This window comes from Delphinus delphis, chromosome 5, assembly GCF_949987515.2.
Source record: "Delphinus delphis chromosome 5, mDelDel1.2, whole genome shotgun sequence".
NCBI classification, from domain to species: domain Eukaryota; kingdom Metazoa; phylum Chordata; class Mammalia; order Artiodactyla; family Delphinidae; genus Delphinus; species Delphinus delphis.
This window is the reverse complement of record NC_082687.1, coordinates 129,254,994-129,279,432: the sequence shown is the minus strand read 5'-3', so window position 1 is coordinate 129,279,432 and position 24,439 is coordinate 129,254,994. Positions and strand designations below refer to the sequence as shown.

Genomic DNA, 24,439 nt, shown 5'->3' with positions numbered 1-24,439 from the left:
TCAAGAGGGAGGGGATATAGGGATATATGTATACATTCACTTTAGTATACAGCAGAAACAAACACAACATTGTAAAGCAATTATACTCCAATAAAGATGTAAAAATAAATAAATAAATAAAATAAATTGCTCTAGGGCTTTCTAACCCATAAAAAAAATCAATATGTTTGAATTTGTTCATAATTTCTTTCATTTTAATTTGAGTCTTTACAGGTTTCAAGTATATGCTTTTATTTTCCCATGTGAAAATATAATTTAAATTATTCTACTTTAAAAAATGTTAAAAACAATGTGTTAACATAAAAAATAAAATAATTAATACTATATAAATGTAATCATGACTAATTTTGCAATTAAATTTAGATTACTTATTTTTAATAATTTTGTGGAATTAGTTTCTACCACTTTAATATACTTCAATTAGGAAAAATGTATTGTGAAATAAGGTTTTTAAAATATCATTCTATAATTTTCTTTCAAATCTAAAATTTTTGAACCTCTTCCAAATGAGGCCAAAAACTGACCTTCAGAAATAATGTAGAAAACAGTTATTTTAAATGAAAGATAATGCCTACAAACTCACTCATTTCTGACCATTAAAAGGTTTTGATCACTTCTCTCCTTAGGTTTGATGATGAAGGTGAAATACACTAATTAGGCTTTTAACTGTTACTTGCTTAATCTTTTCCTTATCTGGATTTCTAGGGAATGTGTTTGACCTATGCATGTGGTTTAGAATAAATTTTAGTGAGTACAAGATGGAATTTTAAAAAGGTAATGAATTTAACTTCTGATAAATTAGATATTTTACATAATTTCTTATAATATAAATTTGGGATATTCAAAGAATTATGTCAAGGTTATATATATATATATATTTATATATATATAATAGCAATTTCCATAAAATTTCCAGATGAATTTCATAATTTAAAAAGTCACTAATTCCAATAATGAAACTATACAAAATATTTAAAACATCTGAAATAAAAAACTATTTAAAAACATTTCATTTGAAGCATTTTTGCTCTGCAACATTTAACTACGAACTATTAAAATGTATAAAATATTTCACAATTAGAGAAAATAAGAGAATCTCAATTTTCTTGAGCTTTATTTTAATGAATATTATGATAAAAGTTTGTATTTTCCACAAGGGGGATATGAAATATTTTTAAAAGCTTTTTGGACTTTCTTTTTTTTTTATTAAAAAGCTTCTAATAGATCTTTTATCCAATTGAAAGATTTTAAGTGTCTTAGATCCAAAAAAAAACAAAAAAGAAGAGGAGGTGGGAGAAATGGGTGAAGGTGGTATTTTTTAAAAATCTAATTCACTAGAGATTAACAACCCCATCAAATGTTAATAAACATCAATAAATAATTCTAGGAACAATGAAAAAGTTTTAAATCACAGCAAAACACAATTGTAGGAGTTGGTATATTAGCCAGGGTTCTCCACAGAACAAAAAGGAGATACGTATATACAGAGAGACAGCGAGGAATTTATTATAGAAATTGACTCATGCAATTATGGAGGCTGAGACCTTCCATGATTTACCACCTGCAAACTGTAGAACCAGGAAAGCCAGTGTTGTAATTCAGCCCGAGTCAGAAGGCCTGAGAATCAGGAGTGCCAATGTTCAAGGTCAGGACAAGATGGATGCCCAGTTCAACCAGAGAGAAAATCAGCCCTTATTCCATCTTTTTGTTCTCTTCAGGCCCTAGAAAAACTGGATGATGTTAACCTGCATTGGTAAGGGTGTTATTGTTTACTCAGGCTACCAACTTAAATGCTAATCTCTTCTGGAAACACCTTTACAGACATACCCAGAAATAATGTTTTTCTTTTTTTCTTTTTTTTCATTGTCTGGGTAGTATTCTACATATTGATTTCTCTTTTTTTTTTTTTTTTTCAGAAATAATGTTTTACCCACTACCTGGGCATCCCTTAGCCCAGTCAAGTTAACATGAAATTAACCATCACACCCAGTGCACAATCTCAACCCTTAAACTGTGTGTTTTAGAATTCACAGAGGCTGAGAGAAGAATGACTTTTGACCAATATGTAAGTATTACTTTAAAAAATATAATTTGAGGAGAAATTCAAGACACCTAAAACATTATACCAATTTATTTGCCATAGTACACAATACATGGGCCTGACTTGCATCTCTATAATGCAAAAATGAAAATTTAAATTACTGAGAGTCTCATGAAAACAGCTCTTGAAACTTAATACTCCAGGGTCATTAAAAGAAAAACTGGGGGTTTCCCTGGTGGTGCAGTGGTTAAGAATCTGCCTGCCAATGTAGGGAACACAGGTTCGAGCCTTGGTCTGGGAAGATCCCACATGCCGTGGAGCAACTAAGCCCATGCGCCACAACTACTGAGGCTGTGCTCTAGAGCCCGCGAGCCACAACTACTGAAGCCTGCGCACCTAGAGCCCGTGCTCCGCAACAAAACCACAATGAGAAGCCTGCGCACTGCAACAAAGAGTAGCCCCTGCTTGCTGCAACTAAAGAAAGCCTGCAGCAACAAAGACCCAACACAGCCAAAGATAAATAAATAAATAAATTAATTAATTAATTTAAAAAAAAGAAAAGAAAAACTGGGTCTTTACTAGGGAAAGAAAGAATTTATTAACTAGTAATTTTTTTTCATTTGATATTATTATTTATAATAAATTAATAATTTAGCATTCTAATTTTAATACGACTTTCACAAAAATTACTTTACCAAGGCAGCAGAATTGTGGAAGTAGTACTAGATATGAATTTAAAAGAACTATTCTTAGAGTCTTTTCTTCCATTTTACAGGTCTGTGGCGTTGGGCAAGATACTTAAGCTCTCTGATCTTTAGTTTCTTCACATGTAAAATGGGGATAAGAAAATAACATATATTTCATAAGGTTAATTTAGGTAGATTTACTTAGACCAGGAAATAGATATTTGTTAAGTGAGAATTCTGTAAACTCTGAATATATTAAAACTGGAAAACGTAAAAACCATTGGATTAACAAGATTCCACACATATAAAAGATAAAAGCAGGATGGTCTGCTGTTAGATATATTACTCTAATTCCTACTGAATTAATATGAAGTATACATAACATAGAAATATAATCATTTTACTTACTCAATCAATCTACATATGCCATAAATTAATTATTATATTATAGCTGATACCACCTTTAAATCTAGTTGAGGACATGACCACAGTCATTACCACAGTGGCCATTAAGTACAGTTCTCTATCAAAATGGGAAAAAGTATTTTGGTTTAAATTGGTAAATATCTGAATATTTCTAGGACTGACTGAGCAAAATTTCATAATCATTCACTATATCACTTAAATGATGCACTAGAGTCCTTAATTAAACCCAGATATTTCTTTGTTTTTCACCCCAACCAGTGCATTCTATTGTCTGTATAATCTAGATATGAGAAGTGAAGAGAAGCTGAAATATTGATTCCAGTGAGCTAAGAAGCCCAATGTAAAACTAGTGAAAATTTTTAAAACATGTTTTTCTTGTATAGTTTTGTGTATAGTGACCAATAAATTATATGTATATCTAATTAAACTGCAAACTATGAACAAATTAAAATATACATGTTTGTGATAAAGAATTACTTTTGTTCTTCACACAGTTTATGACTTTAATGTTAATATACAAGACTTGTAAACTTTCATTCATGTTCATGACCAAGATATTAAAATATATATAAAGTTATGGATTTCAATACTTCAGTCATATATTCGCAGCCCCAAAGATCTGGATGTATATGAAACATAACAGCAGGAAACAGGTTGAAAGCATTTGTTTTTAAAATACTCTACACTAAAAGATATATATTTATGGAGACTCATTATGATACAATCTAATGATCTAATTTCCAAGGAAATTTCCTTTTAAGGAAGGCATATTTTATTATGAATTTCTTTAGCAATTTAGTAAGCAAATTTCCTTGACTATTGCCCAATGATATTATTTTATATTAAATTTCTTTACATGTCAAAATAGTTTATTGAAAGTTTCTGATTTGTAAATACATTTAAATGTGCATATATTAACACAGATTTAGGCATATGATGGGCTTCTAAATTATTATGTGGCGTTATATAAAGATCAAATAGTCAATATTTTATATTAAATATAACATAATTATGTTCAGTATTTTACATAGACTAGGCTAAAAGTAAATATGAAATTCAGCATTGCATTATGTATCTTGAAAACTATACTGGAACCATGTTTGCATTCTCAAGAAAAGTCCATTTTAAGTGTTGGGAATTTATAATATATTCTCTCTCTTCCCTGTTTCATAGTAATTTTAGTCCTTCCATAGTTGATTCAGTAGTCAACATGAGCTTATCAAAAACAAGTTTCAGCAAATTGCATTCACTTTGTTTTCAGATGGGGTTTCTAGTTTATAATCAGAAGGAAGTCTTTTCTATAGTAGATCTTGTTTTCTAGAAATAAAATACAAACTGGCTAGCTATTTGTCAGAATTCTGTAGGGATTCTGGGAGTAGATAGAAAAGTTGATTGATTCCTCTGTGTGGCCTCTTTCAACTCATAATATCTGATCACATTTTTTCAGCTCTATACACTAGTATTATTCGGTTCTAGGACAAGAGCTGCAGTGGCTGTGTCACTTGTTCAGTGATATGACTTCAACTTAAGTGCCTAGCACTATAGCTCTGTTTTTCCACTAATGTCCTAATATGGTTTTGTATCCCACTTGTTTACTTGACACAGATTAATAATATGCACTAAACTTTGAGCTTAACTCTAGAATCAAGCCAACATAAACTTGTCATATATAGAGAGAAACAAAATATGTGATAAAATCTTTACTGGGAGCACAGCTGACCCCTCCTATCCTGTCTTGCCCTTGGTCCTCAGTATTCTGTATACTGTCTTCTCCAAACATACATAGGGTGTTCAATTATTTCCACGGTCTATAAAATATTTATCTTCTGTCTAAATCTTATTAAACATCTATTGTCATGTTCCCATGTACATTTATGGGTCACTCTACCTTCAAAACTTATGTTCCTTATGACAGCAAAATTCACTGTTCATTAAGGTATAAACTCTGGGATCGTTGTCTCCATGCTCTTAACTCCTAACACAGTTATTAATTTCTATCAATTTTACCTCCCAAATTTCTCCCAATGTTATTTAATTTTCTCAGTGTCTGTTGTTGCTGTCTTACTCTGGCCACCATCTCACCTATCTTACAGAAACAACCTCAAATTGGTCTCCCTAGACTTGGTAGTTATGTTAAACCCACCACTCAATCCATCCTTCACCCAGTCGCCAAACTTGTTTTACCAATCTCTTACTTAAACCCTTTAATTATTCTGATTTAACTCCAAACTTCTTGCTTTACAAGTTGCTTATAGTCAAGAACCAGTTTTGGATGGAATTAAGGAGGGATGAAGGGCAGTAGGAAGCGAGGGAAGGAGGAAGGGGGAAAAAAAGAATGACTAAAGTAAAAAGAAAATAAGAAAGTAACATTTTAATCAAATAAGAAGTGCTTAGCTGAGTTATCAACCTATGCTTTATTTGTAAGAATTAGTTCACTTCTAGTAACAATAGTATTACATTTAATAAAAAAACATATTTTCATCTTCCTTAATATTACATGCTAGGAATGACCACCAGTGACATTTTTCAATATGTGAAAGCTATAGTCAGGTTTTTACTTTTTCTTCTTTTCTATTTTTAGTTCTTAAAATCATGATGTGCTACTAATTGGGAGAAAAAAAATACCCCAGGTGACAAAATTACAATTGTAATAAAAAATAGAAAACAAGCTACTTGATATTTTTTTCTTAGTAACACTACAACTTTTAACATTTTTTACTAACTCAATGAGATTCATATGCAGGCTACAAATTTACTGCATGATTATTTCAGAAAACTATTTAATTTGAAAATCAGAGATAAGGTGTTGATAGTCTGTATAAACACATAAGTTAAATTATCTTGCTAATATGAAATTCAGAAGTTAGACTCAGAACATAAGACACAAAGTATGGAAAAGCTAGTTAGAAAATATTCAGAAAGGCTGATTTACAAAAGGAGAGAGAGAAAAATTCCTGCAATATCCTTATTTCAACTTGTTTTCAAATGCAGATCCCAGGTCAGTATTTGAGGTGAATAATCTTTTATTCACATGATAAATATTAAATCAGTATTTGATATCAGAGCTTAGTAATTCTTTGTGACAAAACTGTGAATTTAATTTGAAAATAAATAGTATATCAATCTCTCAGCAATAAAGATGTTAGCTAAACGGTCATTTAAAAGTCATCATGGGCACTGTAGGAATATCAATATAAATTCCAGAAAGATGAGATGTAATTGTGAAAACTTTTTTATTGAATTACAAGTGGGATAACACTAATTTGATATGTTCTTAAGCAAAAAGGGAATTTCACAAAACCGTCTCCTCCTTCTTCTCTCCTTCTCTCCCCCCCTTCTTCCATCATTCTGTTCATCTTTCTCTCCTGCATCCCTCGTCCCCTTCCCCATCCCCTTTTACTCTTACTATTCTCCTTTGTCTAGACGTTCCTTCTTTTTATGCAGACTAGCTTCATCAACATGGCACAAACCAGGACTATCAAAAACTAGCTCCTCATATCACTGCTACCAGGAAGGGTGTACAGGTCACTATCCTGGGAAACGGTGTTGATTTGCCCAGTTAGAGTCAGATGTCCAGGCCTGGGCTAAGCAACTGTGCTTGGGGGTGGGAATAATGACTACTTTAGCTTCCAAGCTTTCCTCTACTTAAGTCCAAGACAGCAGAGAATTCTAAGGTAAAATCTGCCATCTAAACGACATGTTTGAGAGAATTTTCCAGATTCAGAGGGTGATGTTTTTGTCACAAAAACTATAGATGAGCTTTTACAAGCTGTTCTGGATTATATGGGAACTGAAGGAGGTGAAGATAGACTGATGACATTTTTTCTGAGGGATATTTTCTAAAGGTATATAACAATGTCAATATATCAAGGGAAGAACCAAGGCTATTTCTCTGTGAAGGGATCTAAAATCAACTAGAATTAGTCCATACATCCATTTAAAGCTTTTTATAAAAGCTACTTCCTTCTTGTTCTCTTTGTACTGTCCCGACAGCAAACTATTATACTTTGGCAAATTTACTTTCTGGCATTCATAGGGGAGTTACACACAATCGAAGAGCAGAAGGCCATGTTCATCCCTGTTCTAGAGGAGAGTGAAAGCAAATAAACAGGCTTTCCAGGGCATAATGCCTCACAAACCCATTTCTGGTCTGGGAGTAAGCCCAGAGTAGAGGAATGGATAGCTGGGCTGCCATTTTGTCCACTTCCATCTCAAAAGTTTGCTTACTCTTCATGATTCATGATATCAATATTCTCATGGTGCCTTAATTTTAGATCCAAAGACTCACTTCCTTTTTTTATTTCCATTGAATTATCTAGTATTATCAATACTGAAAACATTCTGAGCTTCTAGAATTTTCTAGATATTATGCTTAAATTTTCTCATTAAAGTTTTCTTAATCATGACAATGGATCTGTTAGTCAGCTCTTTTTATTCTCATTTTTGAAGTAAGAAAACAAGGAAGACAGGTTGAAGAAATTCTCCAGGGTCACATAACCAGGAAACGTGTGTGAGTTTCAGCCACAGCTATGACTAACACTGCTGTCCATCATTCTTTTTTATTTTTTTTAATTGATCTTTATTGGAGTATAATTGCTTCACAATACTGTGTTAGTTTCTGTTGTACAAGGTGAATCAGTCATATGCATACATGTATCCCCATATCTCCTCCCCCTTGAGCCTCCCTCCCACCCTCCCTATCCCACCCCTCTAGGTGGTCACAAAGCACCGAGCTGATCTCCCTGTGCTATGCAGCTGCTTCCCACTAGCTATCTATTTTACATTCGGTAGTGTATACATGTCCATGCTACTCTCACTTCGCCCCAGCTTCCCCCTCCCCCGCCGTGTCCTCAAGTCCATTCTCTATGTCTACGTCTTTATTCCTGCCTTGCCACTAGGTTCATCAGTCCCATTATTTATTTTATATTTTTTAGCTTCCATATGTATGTGTTAGCATATGGTATTTGTTTTTCTCTTTCTGACTTCATTCTGTATGACGGTCTCTAGGTGCATCCACCTCACTACAAATAACTTAGTTTCATTTCTTTTTATGGCTGAGTAATATTCCATTGCATATATGTGCCACATCTTCTTTATCCATTCATCTGTTGATGGACACTTAGGTTGCTTCCATGTCCTGGCTATTGTAAATAGAGCTGCAATGAACATTGTGGTATTGACTCTTTCTGAATTATGGTTTTCTCAGGGTATATGCACAGTAGTGGGATTGCTGGGTCATATAGTAGTTCTATTCTTAGTTTTTTAAGGAACCTCCATACTGCTCTCCATAGTGGTTGTATCAGTTTACATTCCCACCAACAGTGCAGGAGCATTCACACCCTTTCCAGCATTTATTGTTCCTAGATTTTTTGATGATGGCCATTCTGACCAGTGTGAAGTGATACCTCATTATAGATATGATCTGCATTTCTCTAATAATTAGTGATGTTGAGCATCTTTTCATGTGCCTCTTGGCCATCTGTATGTCTTCCTTGGTGAAATGTCTATTTAGGTCTTCCACCCATTTTTTGATTGAATTACTTTTTTGGATATTGAGCTCCATGAGGTGTTTGTATATTTTGGAGATTAATCCTTTGTCAGTTGTTTCATTTGCAAATATTTTCTCCCATTCTGAGGGTTGTCTTTTTGTCCTGTTTATGGTTTCCTTTGCTGGGCAAAAGCTTTGAAGTTTAATTAAGTTGCATTTGTTTATTTTTGTTTTTATTTCCATTATTCTAGGAGGTGGGTCAAAAAAGATCTTGCTGCGGTTTATGTCAAAGAGTGTTTTTCCTATGTTTTCCTCTAAGAGTTTTATAGTGTCTGATCTTACATTTAGGTCTTTAATCCATTTGGAGTTTATTTTTGTGTATGGTGTTAGGTAGTGTTCTAATTTCATTCTTTTACATGTAACTGTCCAGTTTTCCCAGCACCACTTATCGTCATCTACTACAGCATTCAAATACTTCTCAAATACATTGCTATTGTCCACTGTACTAATTCCAGTTTTATTACCTGATGCTTAGATATTCCCAGTAGTCTTCCCCAGGTCTCTCCTTACTTCAGTCTTTCCTTCAGATCCCTGCCATATCAGTGTTCTTCCACATCATTGCAAAATGGCACTCATCCTCAAAAACCTTCAGGACCAAATGATATAACTTACATACCATTTTCTTACACATTCCTGATGAAAGCTAAGTATCCAATGTAATCTTTAATAGAATGAATACTGGTTATCAACTGCAACACAATCTAATCCAAATAACCCCCAATTCTACTCTATCTTTAACTAAATGGGCACTTATTTATGGCCCCCGTTGAATATCAATCAACATCTTTGTGCTGCCTGATCTGTGTCAGTCAGAAATCATTGGCTGTACTTTTCAGCTCCTATCAACTCACTTGACACTCTAGGTGCCATCTAAGAGTTTTATATTTATCCTTTCTATGACTGTTTGGCCATGTACTTGAGACTTGAGGTTAGGTACTGTCTTCAACTTTTTGTATACCAAAGAACATCTAACAATTGCCTTGGCTATAGATTGTCAAAAACAAAAAACTTACTTTCTCTTAGTTGCTTGTGATCTTATTTAATTAATTATAGGTAATGTCATAGTGGGATTAAAATATTCTCAAGTAATCATTTTCGTTTTCTAGCTAAGGTTTTACCGCCTACCTGCTCAGTGATTTTTTTTTAATTGCAAGGAATGTGAGAGATGAATTCAACTTGGGGAAGGAGAAGGCTATGATGACACAGAGCTGGTCTCCACCAGATGTAAAGGAAAAGTAAAATAGAGCATGCCTGTCCCTAGAAGGACAGAAAGAGAATGGGGGGATAGTTGTAGGGAAATCATATTATCAGGCAAATATGTTCCTGTTCCTATCCTCCATGACAAAATCCTAGAAAGTGAGATGTTACATAATTTGGAATAGAAAGCTAAGAGACTGTACCCTTATTAACTTCTGGAATTTTGTATGGGTTGTCCACTAAGCAAGCATTCCCAAATTAAGCCAGAAGGTCTAAAACAAACTAAAAATGATGGCATGACATGGCAGGCTAAGAGAGAACAAGAGTAGTACTCCAGAAGTTTTTACAAGTTCTATTCATCAGGAAAATGAACCACAAATTTCCAGCATACCTCAAGGCTGAGTTGAGATCCATAGGTGTGTCATGAAAGGAAGAGACGTCCTTACCCTAAAGGGTGATAATCAATGGACATCCTAACACAGGTCCCAGGTGGAGGACCTGGCTGAAACTCAAGAAGAGTCTGCCAAATCTGTGTGATTAAAACTGGGTTTGGCAGGGAAAAGCACTGGGCACTCACCCAACAAGAGAATGGAAAATTTCATCAGTGGTCATCTTGACAGATACAAGTACAAGCAATTTGGAGACCACTCAAGCCAACAATCTTGCAGCTGAGTCCAACTAAAGGTCAAAGAAAAAAGTTCTATATTATGTTACGGAGTCTTCTCCTCCATCCAGGGGTTGCAGAAACTTTCACACTCAAATGCCTTCTGGAATAGGGAGAAGGAGGTGGCTATAAAGAGACTGCTTAAGATAGAGAAAAACTGCTTCAAATAATAACAGATCAGGATACCTTAACCAGAAAGTTTAAGAATCCCTTCACTCCAACAATGAAGGGATTCTCTCAAGAATCCCTTGAGAGAAGGTTTAGAAAATAACAAATAATAAGTAATTTTTTCCTTCCCATTTAAGTAAAGAGTATCAAATTTTGGATCTTGATGCAGTTTAAATCATGCCTATAAGTATTTAAGCATTTTTGTCAAATTTTCTAAGCCACAATTGGAGGAAAAAATGTGAATAGAGTCTTTGGCAGAGACTGGTGTATTCTACCCCAATATCTACTCTCTCCTACTTCTTCAGAAATAAAAACCTATAAGTATTTTAGCTAAGCACATAGTCATTCAAAATGAATACTGTAATTCCTGGTAACCACCTTACCAGGAGATATGATTAAGTTCTGGACAGTGAAATATGTGAATTTTTGAGTGACATCTTCTGGAAAAAAATCCTTTACCCTCAGTGAAAACCCCTAACCCTCAGTATACCAGGAAACACATCACCAGTTACCACCTGACTCCAAAGGTCCTTTTGAATTTTTAAAAAATCATTTTATCATCAATGTAGATTAATAATGAAGAGATAGTAAAAAAAAATTTTATTAGAAATTTTAATAAAAAAATAAATATAATACACAACACTATAAATTAACTATACTTGAATAAAATAAATTTTTTAAAACTTAAAAAAAATAAGTATAGTAAACCTCTTTGTATCAGGTATATTTTGAAGCACAAATGTCATAAAGGCTTAAAGGACACTGTTATTATTCCTCGCAGCAAGAGGATGGTCCAATTCTTTTAGAAATGTATGATGAAGTCCTTTCTGCTGAATGACTACCTGGATGAGGATATCATATATATTTTATTTACTAAGAAATACATATTTTACAAATTGATTCTTGAGTTTGAGGAAATTTAACTAGGACATTGTAGTCTGAAAACTCATAGTCTGGGACTGCATTTATAGGGTCAATTTCACTGTCATTGTTAGTGTCTAGGACAGTGCTGTCTAATAAAATCATGTGAGCCAAATGTGTGATTTTAAAATTTCTTAGAGTCACATTGAAAATGTAAAAAGAAATGGGTGCAACTAATTTTTTAATTAAGTTTTATTGGAGTATAGTTGGTTTCCAATGTTGTGTTAGTTTCTGCTGTACAGCAAAGTGAATCAGTTATACATATACATATAGCCACTCTTTTCCCATACAGGTCATTACAGAGTATTGAATAGAGTTCCCTGTGCTTATTAGTTATCTATTTTATACACAGTAGTGTGTATATGTCAATCCCAATTTTCCAATTTATCCCTCCTCCCAAAGCTATTTTTAATAATATATTTTTAATACATCCAAAATATTAACATTATCATTCCAACATGAAATAAATATAAAGTATGAGATATTTTGCTTTCTGTTTTCTCATACAAAGTTTTCAAAACATGGTGTGTAGTTTATACTTAATAAACGTTCTAATTTGAGCACACTTCAGGGGCTCACAAGCTACATGTGGCTATTAGTGGCTACCATATTGGACAGTGTAGTTCTAGACAATTATATGTCTTCTTGTATTTATATTCTAATAGTTACAAAACATCTAACCTCACCAGTTTTCTTCTCTTTGACATTATGGGTGGAAAATGAGAAACTCCAAATTCTCAGTTGTGCTCGATGAAAGCTAAAAGCAGACTATCAATTAGTTTCCTTTGCACTGTCTTGAAATAATAATGCAATATCTGGAGCAACTGAATAACCTGGTGACATTAGCATCTCTTCATATGAGTATTTTTTTAGCATGGTTTAGAATAACTGATGAGTGATGAAATAATTTCTAAGATGATAACAGCCAAAGGTTTCAAGACATCAAAAAATAATTTAAGAACCCATAATGTATTTGAGATTTATAAGAGGATCCAATCAACCCATACAAGTAATTGTAAGATACAATGAATTTTATTTTAATACTAAAAAGAAAAGAAAATTATAAGATATTTTCCTCTGGTCTTCAGAAGACTCCTGAGAAAATCATAACATATTAAACATGAAAAATAATTAGACATGTTCAAAAATAGAAACAAAAACTAAAATTGAGTACATTGCACATTAATAGTATACTGAGGGTTAGAGACATATGGTGGACCAACTTGCCACTTTGTCTTCGTCCATCCCTCTATTCAGCTTCCTAGAATGTGATGTAATTTCAGACAATACAGCAGTCATCTTGGCCCAGAAGCACAAAGTACTCACACTCAGAAATATCACAATTGTTAGATGAAAGAATCTGGTTACTAAACCAGGAGCTACCTCCTGACTTTTTAACACGAGAGATGTATTTGGCAGTTGCCCTCAATATGGCCTTCTCACAGCATTGTGTACCAATAGGATTATACCCGTGTTTTTAATACTATCCCACCACTCAAAGAGACTTTCGCATAGCACAATAATAAAGTCAATCCTGAATTAGACTGAAAGAAACCTCTTATTTATTAAAAATATCCTTCACCCAAGTTCAATTTTCTTCTCTTTTCCTCCCTGTGCTTGTTTAATGAATCCAGACGATTCAAACACCAATCAAGGTTTTGTTCATTTTTAAGGCTACACTGATGTTGAAATGATGAGAACTGGTGAATAATAATTATCATATAAAGCACAATTTATTGTAAAAATATGGACGGATTTTTGAATAGGTGAAATTTCTATCAGTATGTTCATTGCCATCTCCAAAATAGTGCTAGCTTATTCAAATAGGACTATTGTTGTTACAATATGATGTTTACCCTTTGATTTTTTTATGTTTTCTTAAGTCTGGGCACTGTATGATCTATATTTGTTTCACAGTTGAGTATGAATAAAACATCAGAAACTAAGTTATACGTTTAGGTAATATAAAATTGGCTTGACATCTTTGTACATATCATCAAATCTAGCAGAAAAATACATTTTCTTCATTTCCAAACTAGAAGGTGGTTTCTTTTGAAATGAATAGGTCAAGAAGCAAATTGTATGCATTTTAAAATATGAACATAGGAAACTACAAAGAAGAAAGAGAGCATGTAGGTCAGGTTAATGATCCTTTGCTTATCACAACCTGACCAAAATCTATAAATGTTAAAATATTTTTATGTTATTTCCTAAAGTATTTCAAGTATTTGAAAGCTTGGCACAGAAATGCTATTTTATACTACTTTTTTCTAAACACTCTGCTCTATTTTCCTTTTGGTGTTAACACATCTAAGGAAATATGTAAACATTGGGTTTAAGACTGCAGGGGCTTATAGGAAAAGAATTATGAACACTAAGTCCAGAAAAAAAAAGATTTTTGGGGTGAAATGAAAGATGAAATGAATTTTTCTTAAAGAGAAACAATAACCAGAAGCATCGTGCTTTTTTTTTTAATCAAACACATTTTGTCTTAGTAACTTTTTAGCATTAAATGAGATTAAAGGTGAAATTCATAAATAAGTTAGGATTTTGAGTTTTCATATTGTGATTATTCATTTCTAGTACCTGAAAAATATGTGAACCAATACCATTCTTTCATCTTAAAACTAGATCTACTTCTGAACAGACTCTACATTTTGAATTAATTTATTGGAAATTAAGAGGCATAGCAACAAACACAGGAGACAACAACTGCATTCTGAGTTCTACTCTGACCTTTATCTTTCAAAACAGTAACTCTCCAAAATTTCTGAAAGGTTAACTAATCTCTTAAAAGGTCACCTGTCTTTAAACTAGCTACAGTATATAAATGCTTTTCTGCTATCCTGGAGCAATTCATCAATAACTCATTAAAATAGCACTGCTTCTTTCTTGAAGTTTTTACTTTCTTGCAAGGCTATTTCCTCTTGGTCAATATAACATTTAATGTATGTCATAATTTATGAAAATATGATTATATAAGACTATTATGGTGTTCAATTAATTAAAACTATTTATTGAGTACCTAGTATATACCAGGCAGAGATCTAGGTGCTAAGGAAAGAAAAGTCATAAATCAAAAGAAGTGTTTGCTATAATGTGTGTTTATGTATAGTAAGTATGGTTATATCAGCATGTGGTATTTAAGCCAATATGGTGGCTCATAAACCCTTTGAAAGATAATATACTTACTTTAACACTGATAAAACAGATGTAAACATTTGCAAAACTATTTTTTCTAACTCATTTGGGAGTCTACCCTTAATGTTAAATATCAATTTATGCAAAGTTTTGCCCTTGGAGGTACAATTGGGTATTTTAATGTGATCAAAAGGCATTAAAAGTATAATAGGTTGTATAAGGTACCTATGATGGATAAAAAGGGTTCCTATTTGCAGACAAGGATAGGATTCCAAAGTAATGACACAGAATTTGCTTCTATATTCTGCAAATTGATCCAAAAGCTATTTTGTTGTTGTTGATATTCTGAAGAGAAAAAGAAATAGTTTTTGTAGAATCTTTGTTTATTGTTTAAAAATGAATCTCACTAAATCCCACTAATATGTATTACCCACTCATTAATTAAGGCCCCAAATGTCATTCTACTCAGAAGGGCAATGATACGCTTTACGAAGAAAGATTTTTCTTCCAAAGAAACAGCAATTAGTCCATCCTTTGGATGAACAATTGTAGTTGATAATAAAAGTGCAAAAGCAATTTAAAACCCATCTTGCTTAACAGTATTCTGGTTTCTGGCATTTATTAAATTCATGTTTTTCAAACTGTGGATTTGACATATATTACCAGTTTTCCCTAAGCATAAAAGGTTATAAAACAGAAAATGCATCAATAAATACCAGATGTATAAATCACATGTAGTGAAGCCAAGAAGTGCTATATGAAACTTGTGCTTTGATTATGTTTCTTTATGTGTCTCTATGTAGTCATAGGCACTAGGCTGCAATGTAAATTGCATTTCTTATAAAGTTTTTGTTTCGAAAGACACTAAATTAGAACATTATGTGAAACAGTCTGAAAGTATCAATAAGAAATAATGGCTGATTTTCATAAATGTATTTTAATTTCACGTCTCTTACTTTTCCTGAAAATAAGCTGAAAGCTTTAGCATTCACTAAATTGGATATATAAAAGTTCATGTTGATTTGAAAAGAGAACTCAGAGTTGTGATTGAAGTTGTAGGAATAAGAGAAAAACAAATGAAAGTTATTTAAAGTCACTTCCCTGTACGGGCATTCAAAACGTAAAAGTTCATTCATTCCAACACCCAACTTAGATACATTACTATGAGATTAACTTAAGTAAACAGTATACTCAGAATATCACTTACAACTACAGCTATGTTAGCTATCTAACAATATTGTTTTAAATGAAATTTTACATATCAAATCTATGCTTTTAAAATATTATATGCACTTGGACTTCCAATTCAGTGCGGGAAATTGAGGCAATAGTCTTTGACGATGGTGTTTGCTATTATTGCCTTTTAACAATCTAAATGAAATCCTGTGATGTTTACTTAATTCCTTAAATTTGAATCCTCATTCTTGCTGAGTGTACCCTTGTGTCTCTATTGAAAGTTAAACGGGTTCTACTCTACTCATATCTTAGTGCACATTTGTTGAAAAGCCAGAGTCCATTCGTTTCTCCCGTCACCTGCCACACACTGAATTGCAGTCCAAGAGAGCAAGGATGTACTTGTGTATATAAAGTATTCAGACAGTTTAAAGGACTGTGATAAAATAAATATCTTTGTTTCCCCCATAGAGGTTAAGAAAGTGAAGATTTTTTCAGAATTGTCCTCCCTCACCAGCAACAAACAAGAGGTAATAACTAATGTGAATGTTGGGTTAATTAGCTTCTCCCTTTACAGAAAAATGAGTCACTTATGCTCTCCGATCCAGATGAGGTTGCATTATGATTATGTTTAGCTTTATATAAATGGAAACATTCTCCGTAAAGTCTAGTATTGTCAATCACTATATATATATATATATATATATATATATATATATATATACACACACACTATTGTGTATATGGTAGATGATATGATTTCCTGTCCAAATATCTACTTTGTTTTTCTGGGGTTTTTTTGTTTTTTTGTTTTGCGGTACGCGGGCCTCTCACTGTTGTGGCCTCTCCCATTGCGGAGCACAGGCTCTAGACGCGCAGGCTCAGGGCCCATGGCTCACGGGCCCAGCCGCTCCGCAGCATGTGGGATCTTCCCGGACTGGGGCACGAACCCGTGTCCCCTGAATCGGCAGGCGGACTCTCAACCACTGAGCCACCAGGGAAGCCCTGTTTTTCTGTTTTTTATTAATTAATTAAATTTATTTATTTATTTTTGGCTGCATTGGGTCTTCGTTGCTGCGCACGGGCTTTCTCTAGTTGCGGCGAGCGGGGGCTACTCTTCGTTGCCGTGCGTGGGCTTCTCATTGCAGTGGCTTCTCTTGTTGTGGAGCACAGACTCTAAGCGTGCAGGCTTCAGTAGTTGTGGCACATGGGCTCAGGAGTTGTGGCACACGGACTTAGCTGCTCCGCAGCATGTGGGATCTTCCCAGACCAGGGATCGAATCTGTGTCCCCTGCATTGGCACATGGATTCTTAACCACTGCGCCACCAGGGAAGCCCCCAAATATTCTACTTTGATGGCAGATTTATTTCTCTGTTGTTATTAGTTTTTTGTTTTTGTTTTTTTGTTTTTTTTTTTTGTGGTACGCGGGCCTCTCACTGTTGTGGCCTCTCCCGTTGCGGAGCACAGGCTCCGGAAGCGCAGGCTCAGCGGCCATGGCTCACGGGCCCAGCCGCTCCACGGCATGTGGGATCTTCCCGGACCGGGGCACGAACCCATGTCCCCTGCATCGGCAGGCGGACTCTCAACCACTGCGCCACCAGGGAAGCCCTGCTATTAGTTTTGACTACTAACAGTCAACAGTCCCTCCCATCCTTTCCCACTTCTCTAAAGAATCTTTCTTGTCGTGATAACAAAATCAGTGACTGGAAGGACAGGCTCCCCTCCCTTTGCAGCGACCACAGATTATGATCGACAGAAAGGACACAAAGCTGGCCCACTTATGTAAATAGGAGGAAACACTGCAATGTGATTTATGCTCCAGAGCCCTAATCCTGTGGATCAGGCCAAGATTATGCCTCATCTAAGACTACAACTTTGTTCAACATTTCACTGCTACATTTATTCCCTTAAAGTCGATTTTTTCCCCAGATACATAGTTCATGAAAAAGTCACTTTTACCCAAATCCGTGTCTCACATTCCACTTCATGGGAACCTAACCAAAAGAAGTTGGGATCAGAAAGATCCCAGGAGACTTGTCCTCCAGCCAAGATGGAGTAACAAGAAATAGATCTACTCTCCTACCTGAAATGGCTAAAAACTTGACAAAATGTATGAAACATCAGTGTTCAAGACATTAGACATTAGGCAATGAATGACATTAATCCCTGAGAGATGAGAAACAAGACAAACTCTACAACTGTCCTTGCAATTGTATTCTGAAGGCCATGGTAGGAGAGGTATCCAGGTGAAGCCCCGTAGTCTCCCTGAGAAAAGGAGATGAAGCTGGGAATCCAGACAGACCAAGGAGGCTAAAGTCCACAGGAAGAAAGAATATCAGAGAAGAGAGAATGAGGAGCTTTTATATCTGCAGAGAGAAGCTCTTCAGTCTACAGATGAGTTCCCTTTAGCACATGCCTTTGAGGAAAATCCCCAAGGTGGGGTCAAAGATTAATGGAAACATTACCTGTGTATTACATAGGGCTGAGAACAGTTCCTATTCTTACCAGCCTCTTGAAGACATAGAAACAGAAATTACCAAAAATGAAAAACAAAGGAAAAACAAAGAAACAAATGAACAGATAATCAGTAAGGGCCAGGATATCTTCAAGTGACCTAATATCCATATAACGGCATTCCCCAGTGGGGAGGAGAAAGAGGTGGGAGAGAAAAATGTTTGAAGAAATGATGGCCAAAATTTTCCAAATTAGACTAAAACTAGAAAGCTACAGATCCAAGGAACTCAGGACACTCCCAAAATGAAACACAAAGGAACCTACACCAAGGCACATCAAAATCAAACTGCTTAAAAACGGTTATAAAGAGCAAATCTTCAAATCAACCAAAGGGAAAAAAAGCTACATTTCTCTCAAAGAAAACTATAAGAATGATAGTATATTTTTTGTCAGAAATAAGGCATGCTAGAAGATAGGGAGTTGTAAGTTTAAAAGACAAAAGGGCAAAAAGTATTTATCAAACATTCAAAGGCTGAAAGAATATATCGGCAAAGACCACCATAACTTCTTCAAGAAATGTTAATAGAAGTCCTCTGGGTAGAAGATAAATCAGACCATGGATTTCTCACATTTCTGTCCCTCCTGTGAATGAGGTGCTGGCACTGTCTGCCCAGTGTCCTTAATCATCTTTTCAAAGATATTATATAGTGAACAACTTTGGAAGATAGAGTTCGTATTTCTTTTTTGAGTGAAACCCTAGAAGATAAAGATGATGTCTCCCTCTGGAGCAAATGACAGGCATGTTTGCTGCCCAATATAATAAAAACTGGATCCCTCTGGAGCAAAGGGAAGGCATGCTTACTGCCTATTGTAAATGATTCATGTACCCTAAGTTCAGGATTCCTTCCGCTATAATGCAACTCAGTTTTTGGATGGCCCTCTTCACATTAACCTGTAGGAATTAGGGCCTGAGGAACTCATACAAACAGCTATTGCTGTTAGTAATCAACTGTCTTCTGTCTCTGACCCAAGACTCTGTCAGCAACCCTGAAACTGTGGCAGGCTAACATCTTAGCTTGAAAATAGGGCAAAATCAGACTCTTCACAGTTCTTGATGATTATACACACGCATTGGTCATTTTTTAGTTCCTTAATATATAATGAGAATGTGTATTCTTAGCAGTTGACCAAACATTCTCATTGGTTCCTTGACCTGTAGAGTAAGAGCTATTGTAGTGGAAATGACCAATTGCAGGTCCATAAACAGAGCATCTCCCACCCTGGCCACAATGATAAACCCCTGCCTTCTAAATACATCCCATATATGATCATCTGTCAATATTTCCACTAATAATATCGTGATCCAGCCATGCTCACAAGCCTAGATTCCTATAACAGAATCCTAATGCTGGTGTCACTGATTCTACTCTTGTCCCCCAAATCCGGTAAGAGTAAGTTCAGAAAACAAAACTACTGTAATCATTTTAAGGAGGAAGGAATTGAATATGATGAACTGTTTGGTTACATATTATTATTGGAAGGGCAGAAGGGGCAGGTTATGCCTCTCATATACACTCACAAAATGGTACAAAACCTTCCCGTGATTGGAGCTACTATCGTTGAGGTCATGAGTGTAGCTATGCTTTTCAAGGTCTTAAATTATTACTGCCTTGTGGAAATCTCTGACACCAGCAAACTGGGGAACAGGAATTGAAGCTTGGATTCAGGGATTTGGTGTCAGATCAAGAAGTTTTCTCTCCTGCTATTTTTCTTTAAACCCAGAGGACCTCAGGATTAGAGCTCTTTTCAAAAATCCCACAACTTTGTTGGATCTACCAAATCCAGTAACCATAGGAGTTGGTGTCCACAACACTGCCTCCTTCCACATAAAGTGTTTAATTGACAGAACCTTCTTTATATCCAGAACCTTACTTAAAAAAGAGTCTGTAAAAAATAAACTTAGCTTTCCAACCCTGGCACATAGACAGCAGATATAGCACAGTTTTGAGAGAGTCCTTTCCAATTCCTACTACAATGCCCCTACAATACTCTTTCTACCCAGCCACCTGAGTGATATCATTCCACCAAATAATACCCAAAGCCTTACCATTGCTTGCAAATTAAAACCCAAAATTCTTATTGTGGTTTAAAATTTGCTTCATGATCTGGTCCCATTCTTCCCTCCTCTCCTACTTCCCCCCTTTTCTACATTACACTTCACCCATACTGACCTTCTTTCTTCTCTGTCCACTCTAGATTCTTTCTCCTTATGCTTTAATCTCCTTGGAATTTTCCACTCCATTTTTTGTGTACTGAATGAATTAAACTGGGTTTTAGCTCCAATGACACCCCCTATAAGAAGCTTTTCTTTTACACTCCAATCTAAAGTACTATCCCCTTTTGCCATCCAGTCACTATTCAGAATGTCATTCTGTATTATTTTCATGATAGCAATTTTGTCATAGGAATGACAGCACTTGATTGTAGAAAACCAACAAAAACAATGAAAGAAGTTACCTTAATATAAAGACTTTTTAAAAACTTTCTGTACAAAAGAAGCTATTCAGACAGAGCAGAGAACAGATCAGTACATTCCATCTAGATAACCTTCCTAAGCCCTTAAACTCCAGCACATTCTATGAGTGTTTACCTTCACTCACTTGGAAATGAAGGCAATTTAACTGGAGGAGAAGAAATAAGCTTCAGGCATGCTTGAAGTTCTTTCCTGCAATCCACGTCACCATCACCTTTGTCAATATTTTTACAGTACCACCTTGCCAGTTTTATCATTGTTTATGTTTCTAAAATGTTACTTATATTTTGTACACCTATCTCTTCTACTAGGATAAATTATGTGTGCTGCTCAGGAAGGGGCAGGTATTATATTTAATTAAACAAATCTAAATATTCCACATTTCGTTGGGAATGGAAGGATCTATCTCTCTCCTTTTTCCTACAGTCAACTGACTCACACAGGTTGGTGTGGGTTTATTGTAGCCATCCTCATAGTACTTGTACTGCTTCAGCATCATTATGGCCCTAAGGCCAATCACAAACTCGTCTCTGTTTATTGTGCTGTTCTTCTGCCCCTACTTTCAGTGCCAGTGGTAACCCTTTCAGCTAGACCTGTTTCACCAACTTCTGATACACACACGTAAGAAATTTGCAATTTCTTGTGAAAATAAAGCAATCCAGATATGCTTTGGCTCTCTTGGCCAAAAATAGAATTAGCTAATAACCAAGAACATATATATGTATATCTATATATATATATATATATATAAAAATAGTATTTATATATACATATATACATGTGTATATATACATATACACATATATATTAATATAGTATGTTGTATATATGTTCAGGATTTAGGGCTATTAACAAAGAGTTCTTTAACTTAACACAAAAAGCACTAGCCATAACAGCAAAAATTGCAAAATTTGACCTCAAGAAAACTAGGAAAAAAAGTGAGTTAAAGATTGGGAGAAAATATTTGCAAACCACATATTTGACAAAAGACTTGTATCTAGACCGTAGAAAGGACTCTCAAAACTCAACAGTAAAAGCAAACAAAAAAAAGTCAATTAGAAAATGGGCAGAAGACATGAGGAGAAATTTCACTGAAGAGGATATACGGATGCCAAAAAGTGCATGAAAAAAATATTCGCTTTCATTAGGTGTTAAGAAAATGGAAATTACAACCACAAGGATGTATCACTACACATCTATTAGAATGGCTAAAATTTTTAATATATGATAATAACGACTGCCAGCATGGATACAATGAAACTGTGTCAATCATACTTTGCTGCTTGGAATATAAAATGACATAGACATTCTGAAAAAGAGTTTGCCAGTTTCTTAAAAAAACTTAAAATACAACTACCATACAGCCCAGAAATTATACTCTTGGGAATTTTAGCCTAGAAAAAAATAAAAATTTGTGCTCACATAAAAACCTGTACATGAATGTTTATAGCAACTGTATTCACATTGTCTGAAAACAGACAACCCAGATGCTCTCTAATGGGTGAATAGCTAAACAAACTGTGGTACTTCCATACCATAGAACAGCACTCAGAAATAATCAAAAAAGGAACTATTGATACATACAACTATTGATACATCTCCAGAGAATGATTCTGGGTGAAAAAAAGCCAGGCCCCAAAGGCTACATACTATATGAATCTGTTTGCATCACACTCTTGAAATGACAAAACTATAGAAATGGAGAACATTTCCTATAAATAAGTAAGAAAATATCAGTCACATCCAAAAAGGAGGTACAGACTTAAAGAAAATTAAAATCAGACAGTTTGCAAATGAAAGATCTTTAAAAATCTCTAACTTCGTGTAAGGTAAAACAAAGCATAAAGCATTTTGTTGGTATATAGCAATTATGAACAATTTGTGTCAATCAGTATAATTTGGATTGATAGTAATAATAATCAAAGTATTAATATTAAGAGATAAGATTTTCCCCCTGTTGTATAATACATAAAAATGTTGATTACATAAAATGTTATACAATAAAGGAAGCACATTTTTCCTGCAGTATTAGTGAAGCAGTATCGGAAAATTTATTTTCCCACTGAAGTACTTTCTAAGTAAATAGAAGATTATCAAAATGAAATTATCTTAACACCATGTTATATTAGAAAACCTAAGATATGCTAGTAAATTAGTTTCATAAAGTAGTCTGGTCATTCGGAAACTCAGATCACTGCCTAGTAAAAATAGTTACTTCAGAAGGCACATTTACTTATGCAAGTTACTACCACATGTAATGAAGCTCACTGTAACGGTAATATGCTAAATGGCACCCATGAATGTCTCATTATGTAGAAGCTTATTTTAGAAGAGCTTCTACTCTCTTTTAGCACTCAGGAATAGGACACATAAAATTTCATTTTCAGTACTGACCTAAAGTTGCCCAACTTAAGATAAGTCCTCATTATCAGCACAATCAATTTTTTAAAAGAAATGAACTAATTGTCAGCTTTGGGACCAAATCTTAACAAACTATTAAATATTTTTACATACTCAGCAGTAACCTATAGACCCTCAAATAGAATTCATTCTTCACTACTGTCATTAATTACTCCAAAATTTAAAAAACTTACATAAAATACATTTGAAGAGTGCTATAAATCAAATATTGAATTAAATGACAGCATTTATATTCACTTTTCAAAAGAAAAGGCACAGGTAATGACCTATTATGAAAAGGCACAGGTAATGACCTATTATGAAGGACATTAGATAGTCTTTTTTTTTCCAAGTCAAGGATTGAATTGGAACATGGAATCATCTTCCATTATCTCCATCATATAATATTTCTTGAATACTCAACTTCAATACAGTAGAAGTAACAATTTCCCAGAGGTAATTTAAAAAATGGATTTATTTAGTATATTCAATATTCATTTGAAGGAAAGTTATTAAGTATCTCTGTATTAATCAGGATTTATTTGGTTGAAAATAACAGAACATCATCACAAATTAATCATTATGAAAAGATTATTTACCTCACCTGGACTCTAAAATTCAAATAAATAAAATCAAATTTCTTTCTCTCTCATTTGTTTACCTTTGCTTGTCTTTGGTTTTCTTCAACTCTTGGTTTAATTTTTTTCTTCTGCAAATAGGCTGCTTCGATTTTCTGGAAGACTTTCAGCAGCTCCAGTCTTAACACCCTTATGATATGAAATCCAAAAAGAAGAGAAAAATATTACCTACTAACAGTTCAGAAAATTCTGAGCAATGGGACACTTTTCCTACTTTTGGACCAAAAGCCTGTATCCCAGGTTTAGGTTCAATGAATGATAATCTGACCAGAACCACAGGTAGTGGGAGAGAAGTTCTCTAAAGGAGATGCGGTAGTGTTTTTTAGAAGAAAAGGTATGGAAAAACATGCTAAGCAGAAAAAACAAACAAACAAATAAATAACAAAGTTAACTGCTCATTATCAGCACAATCAATTCTTTTAAAAGAATGTCAGCCTTGGGACCAAAT

The 24,439-nt window shown here is 34.4% G+C and overlaps 1 pseudogene; it reads left to right on the top strand.

The window, feature by feature from the left end:
• The first annotated feature begins 1,530 nt into the window (after positions 1–1,530).
• The window catches only part of LOC132426339 (large ribosomal subunit protein bL9m-like), a 36,141-nt pseudogene continuing 13,232 nt past the window's right edge, over positions 1,531–24,439 (top strand).